Genomic DNA, 20,722 nt, shown 5'->3' on the forward strand with positions numbered 1-20,722 from the left:
TAAATGGTTACAAACTTTGTTGTTGTAATGCAAATCTTTAAGATCCACTCTCATGGAAACCTTCTAATATGCACAATACCATTGACCATAATCACCAAGCTCACACCACATTCCTATTCATTTCACAACTGGAAATCTGTACCTTCCCTTTCATCCATTTTGCCTGACCACCAGGCCCTTTCTCCACTGGTAACCATCCCTCTGTTCTTTGTATTCATGAGTTTTGTTTGTTCATCTTTGTTTTTTAGATTTTACATGCCAATTATATCATATGGTATTTGTCTTTCTCTGACTTATTTTACTTAGAAGGATACCCTTGAGGTCCTCCATGTTGTTACAAATGGCAAGATTTTATTCCTTTTATGGCTGAGTAGTATTTGTGCATGTGTGTGTATAGTATACATATGCATGTATGTGTGTCTCATATCCTTATCCATTCATCCATCAATTGACATTTAAGGTTGTTTCATCTTGACTATTTTTTTTTTGTTCTTATAAATATTTTTGAAGTTTATTCTTTGACACTGTTAAATTACTTGGAAACAATTGGATTCTTCTATAACTTCCTTTAAAATGTCAGGATTAGAGCAGGCTTCATTCCATAGACAGTTTTGTTTCACTACTGAAGGTAGATCTTTCTGAGTAGTCTTCTGATATCCTATGAATTACTGGGGTTTTCTACTCTAGCCTTCAAGAAGAGAAACTATTTTTGCTTTGAGATATAGGAATTGTTCTCTAACATCTTGTTGGTGATTCTCTCAGGCTTTGGTGGTTCACTTATTTTTTTTTAGTATTCTCGCTCCCCACTCCTTTTCATACTCCTCCCTATAAGCTTTTGCTGTCTTGAACTCCCAAAAGATCATCTCAATTCATGGGAGAGACTGCTAGACTCCATCAGGATTCTCCCTCTTTCTTCCATCCTCTCTCTACTCAGTAAACTGGAGTTTCACAACCTCTGATCTTGCGTTGACTTTGTTTCCAACCTCTGATCACTGTCCTGTCATCTTTAATGTTGAAGATCTAAAAACCTTGTTTCATATACTTTGTTTTACTTAGTTGTTTCAGGAAGGAGGTTATATCAAATCCTTGCTACTCCATCTTGGTCAAGTGTAGAAGTTGTTATGGCTTTTTAAACTTCTTGTGCCAGTCTTTGTACAACTCACCTAATAGGTCACAGCATATCATCGGGTACGTGAACTATTTGACTACTGAAATTTTTCTAACAATGTTCCTTATTCTCAGTCTCTACTACTTGCAATTCATTCACTTTAACTCAGTCAAAATAATTTTAATGTACCATGACTTTCTTCAAAACCAGTGAAGTTTCCCTTTGGCTTCAGGATGCAATCCCAATTTCTAGTCTAGCATGCAAGATCCTCCACAATCTGACCTCCATTTATTTAACTTTCAAAACTTACTTTTTATTATTCCAACCAGGCTGAACCAAACAGGACCTCCCAACGTTGTTTGTGCACATCACTCTCTTTGTCTTGTTAGGATATTCTCCCCATGAAGAACACTCTTCTTTATGCCTATTCAAGTTCTACCCATTTTTCAAGAAAGTGTTTAAGTTTCACTTTCTTTTTAGATCCTTTAAGACCCCACTCCATGAAGCTTCTATGTGTATTTTTTTGTCCTTGCTGCCTAAAATTATTGCCTTGCCTACCAAGATGGTAATTTAATAGGTTTTTTGACAATTTTCCTAGTAACGTTTCAGAACAAAGCTTAGAAGTTCAGGTTCTTTTCGTTCTTAAAAATTAATTTTTGATAGGCAAGTCTGATTTTTCCCTCACTAGATGATATATCTCTTGATATCAGAAGCTTGTCTTATACACCATTACCTTCATGCTTAAGCTCATCACTGTGTCCTCTAGGAGTGTAATATTTCATGGTAGATCTCTGTGCTATTCACATTCTTTTGCTAAAAATGTCAATATAAGTTTCTTATCCCTGATAACCTGTTAGCTCTGCAAAGCTTCAAGGTGATAGGCTGTAGGAACTCTTCCTTTAACTTCTTACCTCCTTTACTATTTCCCCTTCAGGAAAAAAATTATCACCTTCATATGTGGAGTGATTCTGCAACAGGGTGAGGAATGCCAACAGAACACCTTAATGCCAATGAAACAATGAGACACCTCAGTCTCTCCACAGCACAAGGCTCTCCTAATGCTTGGTAAATCTGTGTTCTAGTAAAGGTACTAGTCATCTTTCATCTTAGAGATGTAGAGGTTCTGTCCACTCTCTCAGGAGCTATGGGCATTCAAAAAGCAGGGTCCTTTTTGTTGGGTATCCAGATATGTCAAACAATTCCCAGTACCCTAAAGAGAATCTTCTCCCTATATTTTGAGATTCTGAGCCACCCTCATAGTGTAGATAGCCCAGTGGCTTTTCCTTTTTTTTGTACTCTGGCTCACATTTAAAGAACAGAGTTGCTAACTACCAGTATATAAAGACCATGGTGCCTATAAAAGGTCATTCTCACTGTTACTAGCCTTTTCCTAATTTGTGGTATATGCCACCATTTCCTTGACATAGGAAGTGATCCAAGGGTACTCACTGATAACTCTTTAACATTTTTTCAGCCTGGAATTTTCTTCCACCAGACATAATCATGGGTCACTTTCACTTTAGTCATAGCTCTAATCAGTCACCGTTTTATTGGAGGCCACTTCCCCAACCTCACTTTCTATCTTCTTATCTTGTTGGGTTTCATTATAAAGCTTACAGCCACTTGATACATTTATTCACTTGTTCTTCTCTTCTTCATCATAATATAGGTGGAGTCTATATGCTTAGAATAATACCTAGCATGTAGTAAATGCTCAACAAAGCATTTGAATGAATGGGTAGAACCCATTTTGCTTTGGTCATGTTCTCATTTAGACTCTAAGGAAAAATTCATGTTCTGGTCAACACCTAATCATTTTGGTGCTGGCAGAGCATTACATGACCCCCCCCCCTTCCTTTGTTTCTGATTTCTGTCATCAAGCAGTACCCACACGAGTAGCCAACATGAATGGCTCAGCTCAACTATCTGTGATATATCACCATGACAGAAAATCAAGTCATTAGGATCTTTTTTTGGATCACATTTTCCCCTTAGCCTAGGCTACCACTGCCCAACCATTCGTCATTTAATTCCTCAACTCTCATAAAAAAAAAAAAAACTGGTCTAACACTCACTAGTGTTTTTTAAAAAAAATCTTTTAATGTACATATATATGTGTAGCCAAAAAGAAAGTGGTGATAACAGGAATTATGAGTTTTGGGGCCTAACCACTCTGCCCTGGCTGACCACAAACCCACTTTATATTGCAAAAGAAAGCTGTCAGAGCCTTTGCTTTAAGATACAAACTCTCAAAACTCTAATAAAACAAAACAGAAGTTTATTCATGTTTAATGGTTGTACTTCAAGCAAGGATTTCACAATCTCAAACCATATGAAAGAACAGTTTATATGCTGATGTTGTTCTTAGGGAACATGTCAGCTAAAGAATAAATTTATAGACACAAGTTAAATACACAAAGGGAGAGGTTGGGAGTGGCTTCTAAGAAATCATAAAATTTAAGCATTCAGGGAATGGAAAAATACATAGAATTAACTTTTACTTACGTGTGGAAGAGTTCAGAAAAATAATTTTGAAAAACAATTCAATCAAACTACATTTTGGTATATAATAGATACCTACATATAGTCTTACTCTACTTTAGGCCTTCAGAGGCCAAAGAATCTTATGGATTACTCAAAGTTACCTCTACCAGTCAGTGCTCAAATTCCTCCTTTTCTGTTTCGTTAAAGTTGATATCTTAACTCCAGTGATAAATTAGCTCTTCTAGGAAACAAAATAGCTAACTAGGATAAAAAAACGGGGATTTCCAACAAGATGCATTAAAGGATACAGGAGTGTCAGGTAATTACAGTGAGCAAGTCATCCTGGTTTGTCCAAGACTTTTCAGTTTTAGACTAAAATTCAACAATCCGGGAAACCTGGGCAAACTGGGATGGCTGTCACCCTTACAAGTATCTGTCTATAGGATAACAAGCCCCAAGTTATCAGATCAGACCCAAAACTATTTATTTGGTTTTGTGAAGTCATTGCCTGATGTACCAAGAACAAAACAATGGACTGGGTCTTAGGGTCTATACCAGATAATGAGCTTTTGCATCTGGCAGACATCTTCTTGCCTAGATACTATGTTTTGCTGTTTACTAGCCCTGTGAGCTTTTGCAAATCTCTTAACAATTTTGACCTTCTGCTAGTAGGACTGCTTATAACATGGAAATAGGAAGTTACTTAGTGTGGTGCCTAGCGTTAAGTATCTCTATGTATTTATTATTAGTTCATCATTTGTTTTTGATGTGGTGTTCAATGATTCATTAGTTGTGTATATTTTTAATAAGCTGCAGTAGATGGTATCTCATCCTCATTATTATCATGGCCCCTAGAATCAAGGGTTCAGGCTCTTCCATTATCTATTATTGTGATCTTTGTCAAGACTTTTCACTGCCCTAGACCTCAGCTTTCTTACCTGTAAAGTGAAGATAACTATAGAACCCATCCTTATACTGGAAGATTATAAAATCAAATGATAATATGTAGGTTAAGAGAAAAGTATATTGTAAAGCTGGATTCAAATGCAAATATTCAAGATCTGCTACTGTGTCGGTGCTGAATGAAGGACTTGGACCTCCAGAAATGAAATGGATAACAGTAGTTACACTTATTTAAAAAGTCAGTTGGCATATTGCCAACTGGTGCTAGTTATTAAACCTCAAGAAAGACAAAACAAGCAGGGAGAGTCCAAGATGGCAATGTAGGAAAATCTTGAACTCGACTCCTCTGCAAACAAACCAAATCTATACCTTCTTATAGAGTAATTCCTTCTGAAGAACTGAGGCCTGATCAAACAGCTTCTGCACAATGAAGAATGGCAAGAGAGATGGAGATACAGTAATGAAGGAGACCCCCAACCCTGATGTTGCAAACTATCATAGGAAGAGACAGTACTGAAGGACCAGGAACAGATTTTTCTGCCCTGGGAAACATGGTAGTGGGAAGGGAAAAGCTATCATTTTAAATTCTAGTTGCCCTTTCAAAGGAACTAGCCCTGAAGCCCTGCCAAATGTCAGGGGAGCTGCTAGAATGCTCCCTGGATCTAAGGGGCTGGTAAGCACAATACTTTACGATACCCGCTCCACTTTGAGAGTACAGATGGGGAGAGGATCTGGGCACATAGTTGGCCTACTGCTTCAGGGAGAACTGGGGTTCTACTGCACACTATCTCCAGCTGTCCCACCAAGGTAGCCTCAGTACAGTGCAAACTGAGATACCCCTTGGCAGTGCTCCCTTAGCTCCAGCCATTTTGCTAAAATGGCACAGACACAGATTACTACACCATTTCAGCACCAGAATTTTAGGAACACCCCCAGTGCAGAGCACCTCAGGACCTCTCAGCCTATAACTGCTTTAGATTCAGACAACTCACAGAACACCCTTAAGCAAAACACACAGGGACCTCCCTCCACCCCCACAATTTGGTGCCAGCTTAGCCCCAGCTGCCCAACCAGGACACCCCCTAATGTGGAGTGTTCTGGGATCCTGCAGCCCACATTGCCTCAGCTCCAGCCACCCTGCCAGTGCACCCTCTATACAGAGTGCCCCATGACACCATGGCTGTCATGTACTTCACTTCAGTTGTCCTGAAAAAGCATGTCCTCTACATAGAAATCCCTGGGACCTTCCAGCTTGTACCCACTTCAGCTTCAGCAACTCTGCCAAGGTGCTGTCTATAAAGAAATCCCCAGGACCGTATCAGTCTGTGCACACTTTAGCTCCAACAATTCCACCAGGGTGGCCCCAGCAAAGAATGACATAGGACACCCCCACCAGCCACAGCTCTAGTCAGCCACCCAAAGTCACCAGGCACACAAGTGTACACTGGTAATGGCCACACACAAGACTATTGCTCTAAGTTTAGGAGAAGTAGCTTTTACACCTAATTCATAGAAATATACCCAGAAAATTAAGAGGAATATGCTTTAAAAGAAACAATACCTCAGAAAAAGAACAAAACAGATAAGTAATCTATCTGATAAAGAGTTCAAAGCTCACTGAACTGGAGAGAAGAGTGGATGAACTTAATGAGTACTTCAACAAAATCTAGAAAATATATATAAATTACCAGAGTTGAAAAATAACTGAAATCAAAGTTAAGCTTTGGGAAATCAGAGGATACAGAAGAATGGAGAGGTGATCTAGAATACTGGATAGTGGAAAGTACCTAAGCTCAGCAGCAAAAAGAAAAAAATATTAAATGAGGTTAGGGTAAGTGATATTTTGATAATATCAAACAAACATTTGTATTATAGTAGTCCCACGAGGAGAAGAGAGGTGGGGCAGAAAACTTACTTGAAGAAATGATAGCAGAAAACTTACCTAACCTGGGGATAGAAATAGACATTGAGTTCAGGAAGGACAGAAAGTACCAAACAAGAAAAAGTCACTGAGGTCCACATTAAGACACATAATATTTCAGACCCCTCAGACTGTCAGTCTGAAGTGGCGGGGGGGGTGGGAGGTTGGGGTACCAGGTGGTGGGTATTATAGAGGGCACAGCTTGCATGGAGCACTGGGTGTGGTGAAAAAATAATGAATACTGTTTTTCTGAAAATAAATAAATTGGGGAAAAAAAAAAAAAAAGACACATAATATTTAAAATGGCAAAGATTAGGGGCCCCTGGGTGACACAGTCAGTTGAGTGTCTACCTCTTGGTTTAGGCTCAGGTCATGATCTGAGAGTCTGAGATCCAGCCTCATGTGGGGATCCACACTAAACACAGGGTCTGCTTACAGTTTCTCTCTACCTCTCTCTCAGGCCCTCCCCCACTGCATGCTCACTCTCTAAAATAAATGCGGGGGGGTGGGAGGTTGGGGTACTAGGTGGTGGGTATTATAGAGGGCACGGCTTGCATGGAGCACTGGGTGTGGTGAAAAAATAATGAATAATGTTTTTCTGAAAATAAATAAATTGGAAAAAAAAGAAGGTAACAGAATATTCTAAAATATATTAAAAAAGAAGGTAACAGAATATTCTAAAATATAAAAAAAATAAAATAAATCTTTAAAAAAATAAGATGGCAAATATTAAACATCAAGACAATTTTAATAGTAGCAAGAAACAACTAGTTACATACAAAGGAAACCTCCTAATAACATCAGATGACTTTTGTCAGAAACCGACTATATCATGCCACTCCCTTCTGGCCTACAAAGTGCTGGAAGGTAAAACAAAACAAAACAAAACAAAAACCTACAAATGAGAATACTCTACCTGGCAAGATTATTATTCAGAATTGAAGGAGAAAGTTTCTTAGATGAACAAAAGTTAAGAGTTTATCACTACTAACCTGGCCTTATAAAAACTGTTAAACATGCTTTAAGAAGAAAGACCATAATATAAGAAAATTTTGAAAGAAAAAATTTCACCAGTAATGCAAACATACACTGAAGGAGGTAGAACAACTACTTATAAAGCTAGTATAAAGATTAAGAGACAAAAGTAATAAGATATTACTAGTTGCAGGGACTGGTAAAATAAAGATATAAAATAGGAGAGTATACATAAAAAACATGGAAGTGGGAAGAATGAAACTTCCTTAGCATGTATTCAAACTTAAGTGAAGATAACTTAATATAGATTGACTTAGGATGCTATATATGAACCTTATGGTAATCACAAACCAAAAACTTACAACAGATGCACAAAAAGTGAAGAGAAATGAAATCAAGCATAGCACTAAAACTCATCGATAAGAGCAAGAGAATTACAAAAATAATCAGAAAGGGTCACTTATGGTTTGTCTTTCTCCTCTTGACTTATTTCGCTAAGCATGATACGCTCTAGTTCCATCCATGTTGTCGCAAACTGTGGGTTGCTGGGGGGAGGGGGGTTGGGAGAAGAGGGGTAGGGTTATGGACATTGGGGAGGGTATGTGCTTTTGGGTAAATTGGAAGGGGAGATGAACCATGAGAGACTATGGACTCTGAAAAACAGTCTGAGGGGTTTGAAGTGGCGGGGGGGTGGGAGGTTGGGGTACCAGGTGGTGGGTATTATAGAGGGCATGGCTTGCATGGAGCACTGGGTGTGGTGAAAAAATAATGAATACTGTTTTTCTGAAAATAAATAAATTGGAAAAAAAACGATACAACAACACACACACACACAAAAATAATCAGAAAGGGAGGTTGGGGGTACCAGGTGGTGGGTATTATAGAGGGCACAGCTTGCATGGAGCACTGGGTGTGGTGAAAAAATAATGAATACTGTTTATTCTATTTGTGTACTGCATTTCCAAATAAATTCACCCCAAGGGGAAAAAAAAAAGATCTACCCTACCCCCCTTCCCCCAACCCCCCTCCCCCCAGCAACCCACAGTTTGTTTCGTGAGATTAAGAGTCACTTATGGTTTGTCTCCCTCCCTATCCCATCTTGTTTCATGGATTCTTCTCCTACCCACTTAAGCCCCCATGTTGCATCACCACTCCCTCATATCAGGGAGATCATATGATAGTTGTCTTTCTCCGCTTGACTTATTTCGCTAAGCATGATACGCTCTAGTTCCATCCATGTTGTCGCAAATGGCAAGGGGGGTGGGAGGTTGGGGTACCGGGTGGTGGGTATTGTAGAGGGCACAGCTTGCATGGAGCACTGGGTGTGGTGAAAAAATAATGAATACTGTTTTTGTGAAAATAAATAAATTGGAAAATAAATAAATAAATTAAAAAAAAATTCAAACTGCTAGATATTTTATACTTTCCTGAAGGGAACATAGGTTCTAAGAGATTTGGCTTCCTCTCACCCAGTGGTTACTCACAGAGTATTAGGGCTGACCAAGAGAAACCTTCAGTGGTCATTATTAAAACATGGTACTTCCCTTAAATCCCTTAGTGTCCTTACAACTCTATCAGGCATATTTTTAAGTCTTGTGAAAGTAGTTGAGATAAGAATCTTAAAAAAAAAAAGATCTAAAAAAAAAAAAGAAAGCAATTAATAAAATGGCAAATACAAATCAATTATTTTAAGTGTAAATGGCCTAAATACTCTAAAAGACATAAGGTGACTGAATTGTAAACAAAACACCTAATACTCATCTATATGCTGCATACAAGACACTACAGACTTAAAGTCACATACAGACTAACAGCGAAGGATAAAATGTTACTCCATGCAAACAGAATGAAAAAGAAAAAAGCTGAGTAGCAATACTTAGACACAATAAACTTTAAACAAGGACTATAATAAGAGACAAAGGCCACTGCATAATGATAAAGGGATTAATCCAACAAAAGGATATAACACTTGTAAATATCTATGCACCCAACATTGGAGTACATAAACACAAAGCAAATATTGACATAAAGGAGGAAAGTGACAGTAATATAGTATCAGTAGGGGACTTTGACACCCCATTTACGTCAGTGGATAGGTCATCCAGGCAGGGGGGAAAGGCAGTAATAAAACAATGTTTTTGAATAACACATTAAATCAGATACACTTATATAAACAGAACACCCCAAAGAGAATATACATTTTTTTTCAAGTGCACAGGGAACATTCCCCAGCATAGATCATATGGTAGACCGCAAAACAAGTTTCAATAAATTTGAAATGGAGATCATATCAAGCATTTTTTTCTGGCCACAATGGTATGAAACTAGAAATCAATTATAAAAGAAAAAAAAAACTGGAAAAAAAGACATGTAGGCTAAACAATGTTACTAAACTACCAATGAGTCAGTGAAAAAAATCAAAGAAAAATAAAATACATAAAATACATAGAGACAAATATGAAGACATAGTGGTCCAAAACCCTTGAGACACAACAATACCATCCTAAGAGAAATTTATAGTGAGAAAAATCTACCTCAAGAAACAATAGAAATCTAAAGTAAACAATTTATCCTTATATCTAAAGGAACTAGATAAAGAAGAACAAATAAAACCCAAAGCCAAAATTTAGTACAAGAAAAGATAAAGATCAGAGCAGAAACAGATGAAATAGGCACTAAAAAATTACCAAAATAGAAAATATCAGTTAAATCAAGAGCTTTCTTTGAAAATACAAACAAAATGATAAACTTTTTACAAGACTCATGAAGAAAAATAATGAGTACCCAACTGAAATCGGGAAGAGGAGAAATAACAATCAACACCACAGAAATACAGATTAGAGATTATCAAAAATTATATGCTAACAAATTAGACAATTTAGAAGAAATGGATAAATTTCTAGAAGCATACAATCTTCCAAAAGTAAATAGAAATAGAAAATAATGAAAAGATGATTGGTAATAAAATTGGTCAAGAAACAAAAGTCCAAGAGTAGACATATTCACAAGTTCTAGAATATTTAAGAGAAGAGATAATATCTCTTCTCAAACTATTTAAAAAAATAGAAGAGGAAGGAAAGCTTCTAAATTCATTCTATGAGGCTAGCATTACCCTGATACCAAAATGAGACAGAAACACTACAAAAAAGAGCAGAAGAAAGAATTACAGGCCAATATCAGTAAAGAATACAGATGCCAGAATTCTTGAAAAAAGTTGGCAAACCACATTTAACAATACAGTAAAACAATCATTCACCACAATCAAGCGAGACTTAATCTGGGAGCATAAGAATGGTTCAATATTTACAAAATCAATTGATACTACATTAACAAAATGAAGGATAAAAATGGTACCTTAATTGATGTGGAAAAGTCATAGCAAAACTCAACATCTGTTCATGATACAAACTCAAAAGTGGGATTACATGGAACACATACCTCAAACATAATAAAGGCCACTTATGGAAAAACCCACAGGTAATAGAACACTTAATGGTTAAAAATAGCTTTTCCTCTAAGAGCAAGAGCAAGAGCAAGAGCAAGACAAGGATTCCACTCTCACCACTTTTATTCAGCATAACCTGAAGTCCTAACCACAGCAATCAAACAAGAAATAAAAGCTATCCAAATTGGTAAAGAAGTAAAACTGTCACTATTTGCAGATGACATGATACCATACATAAAAAGCCCTGAAGACTCCACCAAAAAAAGTAGCAGAAAACAAAATTTTAAAAGACGCCATTTAAAGTTACACAAAAAAGAATAAAATACTTAGGAATAAACTTAAGAAAAAGATGTACCCTGAAAACTGTAAAACATTGATGAAATGGAAAAGTACATGAACAAATGGAAGATACTATGTTCACGGATTAGAATACTATTGGTAAAATGTTCACTCCACCCAGAGCAATCTACAGATTCAAACCAATTCCTGTGTAAATACCAACAACATTTCTCACAACACTGGAATAGTCCTAAAATTTGTATGGAACTACAAAAATCCTGAATAACTAACACAATCTTGAGAAAGAGTAAAGACTGAGGTATCAAAATACCAGGTATTTCAAGATTATATTGCAAAGCTGCAGTAATAAAAAAATTATGGTAATAGCACATAAATCTACATACAGTTCAATGGCACAGAGGTAATATGTATCAAAGAGGTAATATGTACCTCTTTCAATAGGAAAGCCCAAAAATAAATTCAAGCTTGTATGGTCAATCAATCTATTACAGGGAGGCAAGAATATACAATAGGGAAAAGACAGTTTCTTCAATAAATGGTGGTGGGAAAACTAGACAGCTACATGCAAAAGAATGAAACTGGACCACTTTCTTTCACCACACATAAAATAAACTCAAAATGGATTAGTGAACCTAACCAGACTTGAAACCATAAAACTCCTAGAGGAAAACGTAAGCACTAATCTGTTTGAGGGTGGCCACAGCAACATTTTTCTAGATAGGTCTCCTGAGGCAAGGGACACAAAACCAAAAATAAACTATTGGGGTACACCAAAATAAAAATATTTAGCATAGCAAAGAAAATGATAAACAAAATGAAAAGGCAACCTACTGAATGGGAGAAGATATTTGCAAATGATGTATTTGATAAGGGGTTAATATCCAAAATATTAATTTGGATAATTAATACATAAAGAACTTACACTACTCAACAAACACACAAAAAATCTGATTAAATGGGCAGGGAACCAAATATACATTTTTCCAAAGATGACCTACAAGTGACCAACAGACACATGAAAATGTGCTCTCCATCACTAACCAGGGAAATACACATCAAAACCACAATGAGATCTCCTTTTAACTGTCAGAACGGCTACTATCAACAAAAAATAACCAGTGTTGGTAAGGCTATGGAGAAAAAAAGAACCCTCATGCATAGGTGGGGGTAATATAAATTGGTGCAACCACTATAGTAAACAGTATGGAGTTTCCTCAAAAAATCAAAAATAGAAATACCATTGATTTAGTAATTCTATTGTTGAGTATTCATCCTCAAAATTGAGAACACTAGCTTGAAAAGGTATTTCCATCCCAATGTTTATTGCATTATCATTTAAAATAGCCAAGACATGGAACAACTCAAGAGTCCACTGATCTATGAATAGATGAAAATATGTTTAGGTGTGTGTGTATACACACACATACACACACACGCACGCACACAAAATAATACTCATCCATAAATAATGAGCTCTTGCCATTTGCAACAACATGGATGAACCTAAGGAGTATTACGCTCAATGGAATTAGACAATGAAGGACAAATGTTGTAGGATTTCACCTGTGCATGGAATCTAAAAAAAAATCAGAACCAGATGCAAGGGCACTTGGGTGGCTCAGTCAGGTAAGCATCTGCCTTCCTCTCAGTCATGATCTCGGGGTCCTAGGATCAAGCCCCATGCTAGGCTCCTGGATCAGTAGGAGGTTGCTTCTCCCTCTCCCCCTGCTCATGCTCTCTCTCTGTCTCAAATGAATAAATAAATTCCCCATAAATATAGAGAACAAACTTGTGGTTGCTAGAGGGCAGGAGGCTGTGGGATGGGTAAAATGGGTGAAAGGGGAAGTAAGGTGCAGGTTTCTGGTTATGGAACGAGTCATAGGGATAAAGGGTAGGATACAGAGAATATAGTCAATGATACTGTAATAGGATTGATTGGTGACACATGGTAATTACACTTGTGAGCATAACATAAGGCATAGATATGAATCACCATGATGTACAAATGAAATTAGCATAACTTTATGTGACCAGCTCTACATCAATAAATAAAACAAAAAAATGAACCTTAAAGTATCCCAAAAATCCAAAAAAAATAAGACAAAAACAAAGACTAAACAAATTTGAAGAGGGTCTAGAGAAGGGCAATCCAACAGCCACGGAGACAGAAAAGATATAGGATAATGAGACAATGACTCAATTATAAGAAATAATGACTTGAGAAAGTTAACTCTAATTTTTTTTTTGCCAGTTCCCCACAAAGAGAATACTCCATGCTTCTTGAAGGAAAGATTTTAGGGCAAATAAACATTGGTACTCTTTTTTCCTTAAGAGCCATCAACTCACATTTTCTTAAGAGAAAATAAAATGCTCACAGTCTCATTAACCCAAGATTTAAAGCCTAAAATTGAACTACCTCATAAAGTTCTAGCTACCTTACTATGAACTTGTTATGCATGTGTTAATTACAGGCTATATCCTTAATTCTGAGGTCTGTGTGGAAGAAAACATTTGTTATATGATCTTTGGAGTATGACCCATTCTTGAAATTCTTGCCTATCTTTTTCTTCTATGATACTATATAGTTTTGGACTACTTTTGGTTTTTGTTTGGATGAATAAAAATAAATGATTCTAACATTCATTTGTTTCACCATCCATTGATCGATCTACACATACACTAATCCATTTTGAACTCTTACGATCCTTGCATTGTGCTGAACATTATAGATATATAAAATATAGTAATTAAGTAAGCCCCTACATGCTACTACAGATTCCACAGATTTAAATATAACATCCCATCATTTGTTGTAATCTGATTCATTTTTATAAAAGATCTTGCACTTAATATCTTCTGAAACATTCCAAAAATGTCCACTAAAAATCACCAAAGACTCAGTGACACTTTTCCATTTGTCTGTTTTGGGAAGGTACTCTCATGTCTGGGTCTCTAGTTATAGAAACGCACATATTCACATAATAGCTCTCATGTCCACCAGAACTTGAATGCAAGCTTAAGTATAGGAATTATTTTTATTCATTTTCATAGCTCATTGATACTCAATGCTGATTACATTTCCTAACATTTCATTTGGGAAAGATGGGACTGATCTTGGTAGAATATTCTCATGTTATTAATTGTTAATATATTAGAGGTTAATATATTTAAAGTTTTCAATGGTGACAGATTTAGAGTAACATAATTATTAACTACTACCAAAAATTAGAAGTTTAAAATACTTGTAATTATGTCAGATAAACTTAAGCCAAGAAATTCGGTTCTAGTAATTTTCTGGAGGCATTGATCCTTATAATCATACATCCAAAGAAGCACATCAGTGCTTATTCAAAGTTATGTTATTTTAAACTAAAAGTGCATGTGAAACAATATTAGTATTGAAGAAGTACTTTAGAAGAGGTTAAGAATTGCCTCTATACTTAGGAGTTAAAAATATAAGTCAGAAATTACCATGGCAGAGCAAGAGATTTTTTAAAAAAATTTTCTTCAGTATATATTTAACTTTTGGATATGTTGCAGGGAATATGTCAGTTACATATTATATTTTTAATGTTTTATCTACAAAAGATATTTCAAAAGAAAATAAAATGCTTATGAATACAAATGAGATGGAAAATATAATTGTATTACATAGTTGGTATAGTACAAGTTTATCTACAATTGGCTCACTATACAAATATTTTATTAAGACACTTAACAGCGAGTGACTGATGTCTAAGCACATGGTATTCCCTGAATGAAACTTTGTACATGAACTTGAAAATTACATTCTGAGAACTATATTTGTCACTTTTCTCTTAATGTAAAAGGGATTTTATAAAAACAAAATGAGGGGAAGTTCACTAATAACCAAATATTTAAGTTTTTAGAAGTAAGGCTTATTGGCCTCATACATCTGTTCAGAGCTCATGTTATGTATTTATTTAAGTGTATAGCTCTATGCTTGTGATCAAGATTAGTGGTGCTCATCAATATCTTTATTTTTATATTTTTATTTAGCATATCACAGTCTATTTTTTCAGCTCTTTTACATCTAGGTGGCCCATAGTCTGGTCAATGGTAAGAGGGAAGAAGTAATATGTACCTCTTTCAAACCTGGCCCCTGAAACTTCACTTGAGATCATCTTTGCCTTCACTTTCCTCATGTGATGAGGGGTGCAAGAACCCACTGAAAGACTGAGAAGAGATTAAAAGAGCTTGGATCCCTCCATGACTGTGAAATACAGCATCATTAGCGTACCAATTGCGTCATGAACAACAAATCTTTCATGCTTCCTATATTCTTCTGCAACTACGTTTGTGATATTTAATTTCAAGCTTTAAATATCTCAGTTCAATATTTTACCAGATTACCTCACAGACTTATTACTTTTAAATTTATCTAATATTTTACCTACAGAACTTTGAAATGGTAAATAGATTTCAGGATATGGTCTTCTAGTGAAAATAACCAAGTATTATAAAGTACAGGATCATTTTAGAAGAAGAATATTAATTGCAGGGACCAAACATGAACTGATTAAATTAAAACAAAACCTCAGATAAACCTTTGGCACCGACTTCAAAACTTCTCTTGTTGATAGAGAATAATTCCCTTCTGAACTATGCTGGAGTTAATTAACACATCTTTCTGTACTAGCAGTTGCTTGTGCAGGGATGAAAAACATTTAAAGAACAAGATTTAAAGAACAAGAGGTTGTTGCAACTTGAGTGTGATGAAGGCATGTTTCCCTTGTTACAATGTGAACTGTGCACTGGCAGCTGCTTGAAAAATATTTATGTTATTCTTTATTTAAATTCAATTAGCCAACTTATAGTAGTACATCATTAGTTTCAGATACAGTGTTCAATAATGTATCAGTTTCATATAACACCCATTGCTCATCACATCATGAGCCTTTCTTAATGCCCATCACCCAATTACCCCAACCCCCTACCCACATCCCCTCCAGCAACCCTGTCTCCCATAGCTAAGAATCTTTCATAGTTTTTTCTCCCTCTCTTATGACTTCCCATTCTGTTTTCCCTCCCTTCCCTTATGATCCCTCTATGCTGTTTTATTCCACATAAAAGTGAAACCATATGATAATTGTCCTTCTGATTGACTTATTTCCATCAGCATAATACCCTCCAATTCTATCCACATCAGTGTAAATGGTATTTATCCTTTCTAATGGCTGAGTCATATTGTATATATTACATTGTATATATGTACTACATCTTTATCCATTCATCTGTCAATGGACATCTAGACTCTTACCACAGTTTGGCTCTTGTGGACATTGATGCTATGAGCATTGGGGCACAGGTGCCCCTTTGGACCACTACATTTATACCTCTGGGGTAAATACCTAGTAGTGCAATTGCTAGGTCATAGGATAGCTCTATTTTTAACATCTTGAGGAGCCTCCATACTCTCCATACCATTTTCCAGAGTGGCTGTACCAGCTTGCATTCCCACCCAGAGTGTAAGTGGGTTCCCCTGCCTCCACATCCTTGCCAACATTTGTTGTTTCCTATCTTGTTAATTTTAGCCATTCTGACTGGTATAAGGTGGTATCTCATTGAGCTTTTGATCTGTAAGTCTAAATACATTTCACCATTGTACTATTTTTAGTGAAACATTTCTATAAAGCATTTTAATGACCAACCTTTAAACCTTTCCCTGGGAAGGTCTTTTTTGTTTTTTGTTTGTTTGTTTGTTTTTAACAGTGAAGCTTATTTTTTTCCCCAGCAGAACAGTATTCATTATTTTTTCACCACACCCAGTGCTTCATGCAAGCCGTGCCCTCTATAATACCCACCACCTGGTCCCCAACCTCCCACCTCCCACCCCTTCAAAACCCTCAGATTGTTTTTCAGAGTCCATAGTCTCTCGTGATTCACCTCCCCTTCCAATTTCCCCCAACTCCCTTCTCCTCTCTAACTCCCCATGTGCTCCATGCTATTTGTTATGCTCCACAAATAAGTGAAACCATATGATAATTGACTCTCTCTGCTTGACTTATTTCACTCAGCATAATCTCTTCCAGTCCTGTCCATGTTGATACAAAAGTTGGGTATTCGTCCTTTCTGATGGAGGCATAATACTCCATAGTATATATGGACCACATCTTCCTTATCGATTCGTCCGTTGAAGGGCATCTTGGTTCTTTCCACAGTTTGGCAACCGTGGCCATTGCTGCTATAAACATTGGGGTACAGATGGCCCTTCTTTTCACGACATCTGTATCTTTGGGGTAAATACCCACGAGTGCAATGGCAGGGTCATAGAGAAATTCTATTTTTAATTTCTTGAGGAATCTCCACACTGTTCTCCAAAGAGGCTGCACCAACTTGCATTCCCACCAACAGTGTAAGAGGGTTCCCCTTTCTCCACATCCTCTCCAACACATGTTGTTTCCTGTCTTGCTAATTTTGGCCATTCTAACCAGAAGCTTATTTTTCTTGCCATAATTTATTATGTGTAAATCATGTCTTCCTTATCTATATTACTTCAAAAGTGGGCATCATAGGCTATTTTTACTGAAGCTAGTATCACACAGAAATGCTGAAAGTTACATAATAGGTTTATTAAATGGCAACAGCAAACCATGATCCATTAGTGGGAAGTTGGTGTACCTTGCCATTAAATCATAGGTCTCTATAAAAGTGTTAACTTCTTTAAATCAAATTGGGACACAGATAATCAGTACAGAGTAATACCCAAGGTAGTTCAAATGTAATCTTTTTTTTTTTTAAAGATTTTATTTATCCACTTGACAGAGAGAGATCACAAATAGGCAGAGAGGCAGACAGAGAGAGAGGGGGAAGCAGGCTCTCCACTGAGCAGAGAGCCCGATGCGGGGCTTGATCCCAGGACCCCGGGATCACTACCTGAGCTGAAAGCAGAGGCTTTAACCCACTGAGCCACCCAGGCGCCCCTCAAATGTAATCTTTATTAGTTAATATGCTAGAGTTGTGAAAGTAGATATATATTCACTAAGTTATAACAATTAGCACAAACCCATAAGCCTAGGGCACAAAGAACTCTAGTGAGGGTTAGTTCACAGAAACAGGAATAGAAACTTGAAAATTCCAACAACGACTTAGAGCACCAACATTATTGTCCATCTCTAGCTAGTAAGACTGATGGCTGCAACAGTAACAGTGTGTTGGAGACTGAAAAGACTGGTCCCAAACAAGAAAATAACTGAAATGAAGTTCTGCCTATTTCCCATGCAGCGCTGTAAAATGTATGACCCAAGATCACCATTACCTTATTCTGCAGCACTATATTAGAAGACAAATGACAGGATACTCAGAGCTATTACTAGAGCTATCTCCTGTCATGTATGCATGCATGCACACACCCAGAGGTCTTTGCCAAGTCAACACATCTAATTAGCACCTTTCAATCCCTTAGGGTAGTGTAGAGAATACCATGGGCCACACTGGAGTCAGGACCTCTGGTTTACTCCTGGAATTAAGAGAAGGTGGGAAAAGGGGCCTGGCACATTGCAAGTCATCAAAATTACTTATTGAATGGATAGTCTTATATGTAAGGGAGTTCCTATTTCAGAGAACTTTGAAAAGTACCTTAAAAGACTTGTTCCCATGAACTTGTTTGGAAGCAGATCTCGAACACCCAATAGGGATCCTGCTCCGGGCTGTCCTCTAAGAGTAATGCTTCCTAAGCCTTTCTACATCATGATGTACACAGAAAATGATAGTATTTGTATGAAACAGTGGTTAAATGGAGGATTTTGGAATCCTGCATAAGGTGGAGGTGACAGGAAACCTGAGGGCTGATGAGATGGATCCTCTAGCACATAGTTAGGAAGCTATGTTCCAGAAAAGAAGAATAATACTGAGAGTCCATTGAGGGATCTAACTATTGCTGTTATTATTTAACAGATTCTATCACCCACTAAGTACTTACTATATGCCAGCAACTATACCCAACACTTAATTCACACTATTTCTTTTTATCCTTAAAGTAATCTAGGGACTCTACTTTTAGTAATGACAGTGTGAAGTCAGATGACTGCTCCATAGAAAATGACTATACACTGAACAAAACCATTTATGACAATCATTTCAGGGCACTGGAAAATAACCAAAGGTAGGCAACAACTCGGAAAATACTAACTCATGTGAAACTGCTACTGCATTGAGTAATAACTAATAACTAACTTTTGGAGCGGAGGTGGGGGTCTGGGAGCATTCCCAAGCTCCACCAACTACCAAACATGAGCAGTGAAAATCCAGCTTTATCAGCTAGAGGTGACAGACTCAGAAGCAGGCAGCAAAGCAGTTAGAAATTTCAGAGGAAGGGGCGCCTGGGTGGCTCAGTGGGTTAAGCTGCTGTCTTCGGCTCAGGTCATGATCTCAGGGTACTGGGATGGAGTCCCACATCGGGCTCTCTGCTCAGCAGGGAGCCTGCTTCCCTCTCTCTCTGCCAGCCTCTCTACTTACCTGTGATCTCTCTCTGTCAAATAAATAAATAAAATATTTAAAAAAAAGAAATTTCAGAGGGAGATTTTGGATGTTAGAAAACCATAGAGTAGCTGATACAATAAGCTTTCTATATATACCTAGCTAACTGCTAAACCATGCATGCTTATTGGATATGCCAGGGAACCTAACAAAAATTAAAAGAAAGCATGTGAATTTGCCACACATCTGAATGCACAGTGAAATCTATACACAATAGAAGAGGATGAAAGCCTGACTAACTCGAAGTCTTTGAATACAATCTCTGCCTGTTACCATTTGGCCTCTGAACTATGCAGGTGCAGAGGGACTCCTTAGAGAACTGGGAAAAAGAAAAAAAAATCTGTGGCTGGAGATTTCAGTTTGACTCCAGGCATGTTAAAGTCTAAATCCCTTCAAAGAACAAAACCGATTTCAGATTTACTGTGAGTACAACTACAAATACTTTTTCCTAATTTTTGGCCAAAAAATATGAGATGTGAAAAAGAACAGGAATGACCCATATCTAGGGAAAAAGGCAGCCATTAGAACTCGACATTGAGTGGGCTCAGAGGTTGGATTTAAGACAAAGACTTCAAACAGCTATTATAAATATATTAAAAAATTAAAGGAGATCCTGTTCAAGGAATATTCAAATAATGAACAAATAGTAAATACTAAGAGAAGGAAACTAAAAGAATCCAATGACTATTATAGAGAAGAAAAGCATATTAATGGAAATGAAAAATATATTGTATATACTCAAACAGATTTGAAATGGTGAAGAAAAAAACAATGAATGAAAAATCAGTAGATCACAATCTAAAAACAGAACAAAGAAATTAAAAATAAACAAACTTGAAGATCTGTGTGTCAATATCAAGCATTGCAAAATATAGCTCAGGCATGACCTCAAGGTAAATTTTGTTCAAGCTGCACATATACCCTGCCCAGCCATTGCTGCATACTATGCCCCACACCTTGTGCCTCCAACTGCTGGTGCATGTCCCCCAGCCACTATAGCATTTCAAGAGATCTGGCATAGGATTTGCGGCCCAATGGAAATTTTGCTAATACTGCTGCCCACTCCCAAGTTCCCTGGTGGCCATGC

Source organism: Neovison vison, chromosome 4 (assembly GCF_020171115.1).
Source record: "Neovison vison isolate M4711 chromosome 4, ASM_NN_V1, whole genome shotgun sequence".
NCBI classification, from domain to species: domain Eukaryota; kingdom Metazoa; phylum Chordata; class Mammalia; order Carnivora; family Mustelidae; genus Neogale; species Neogale vison.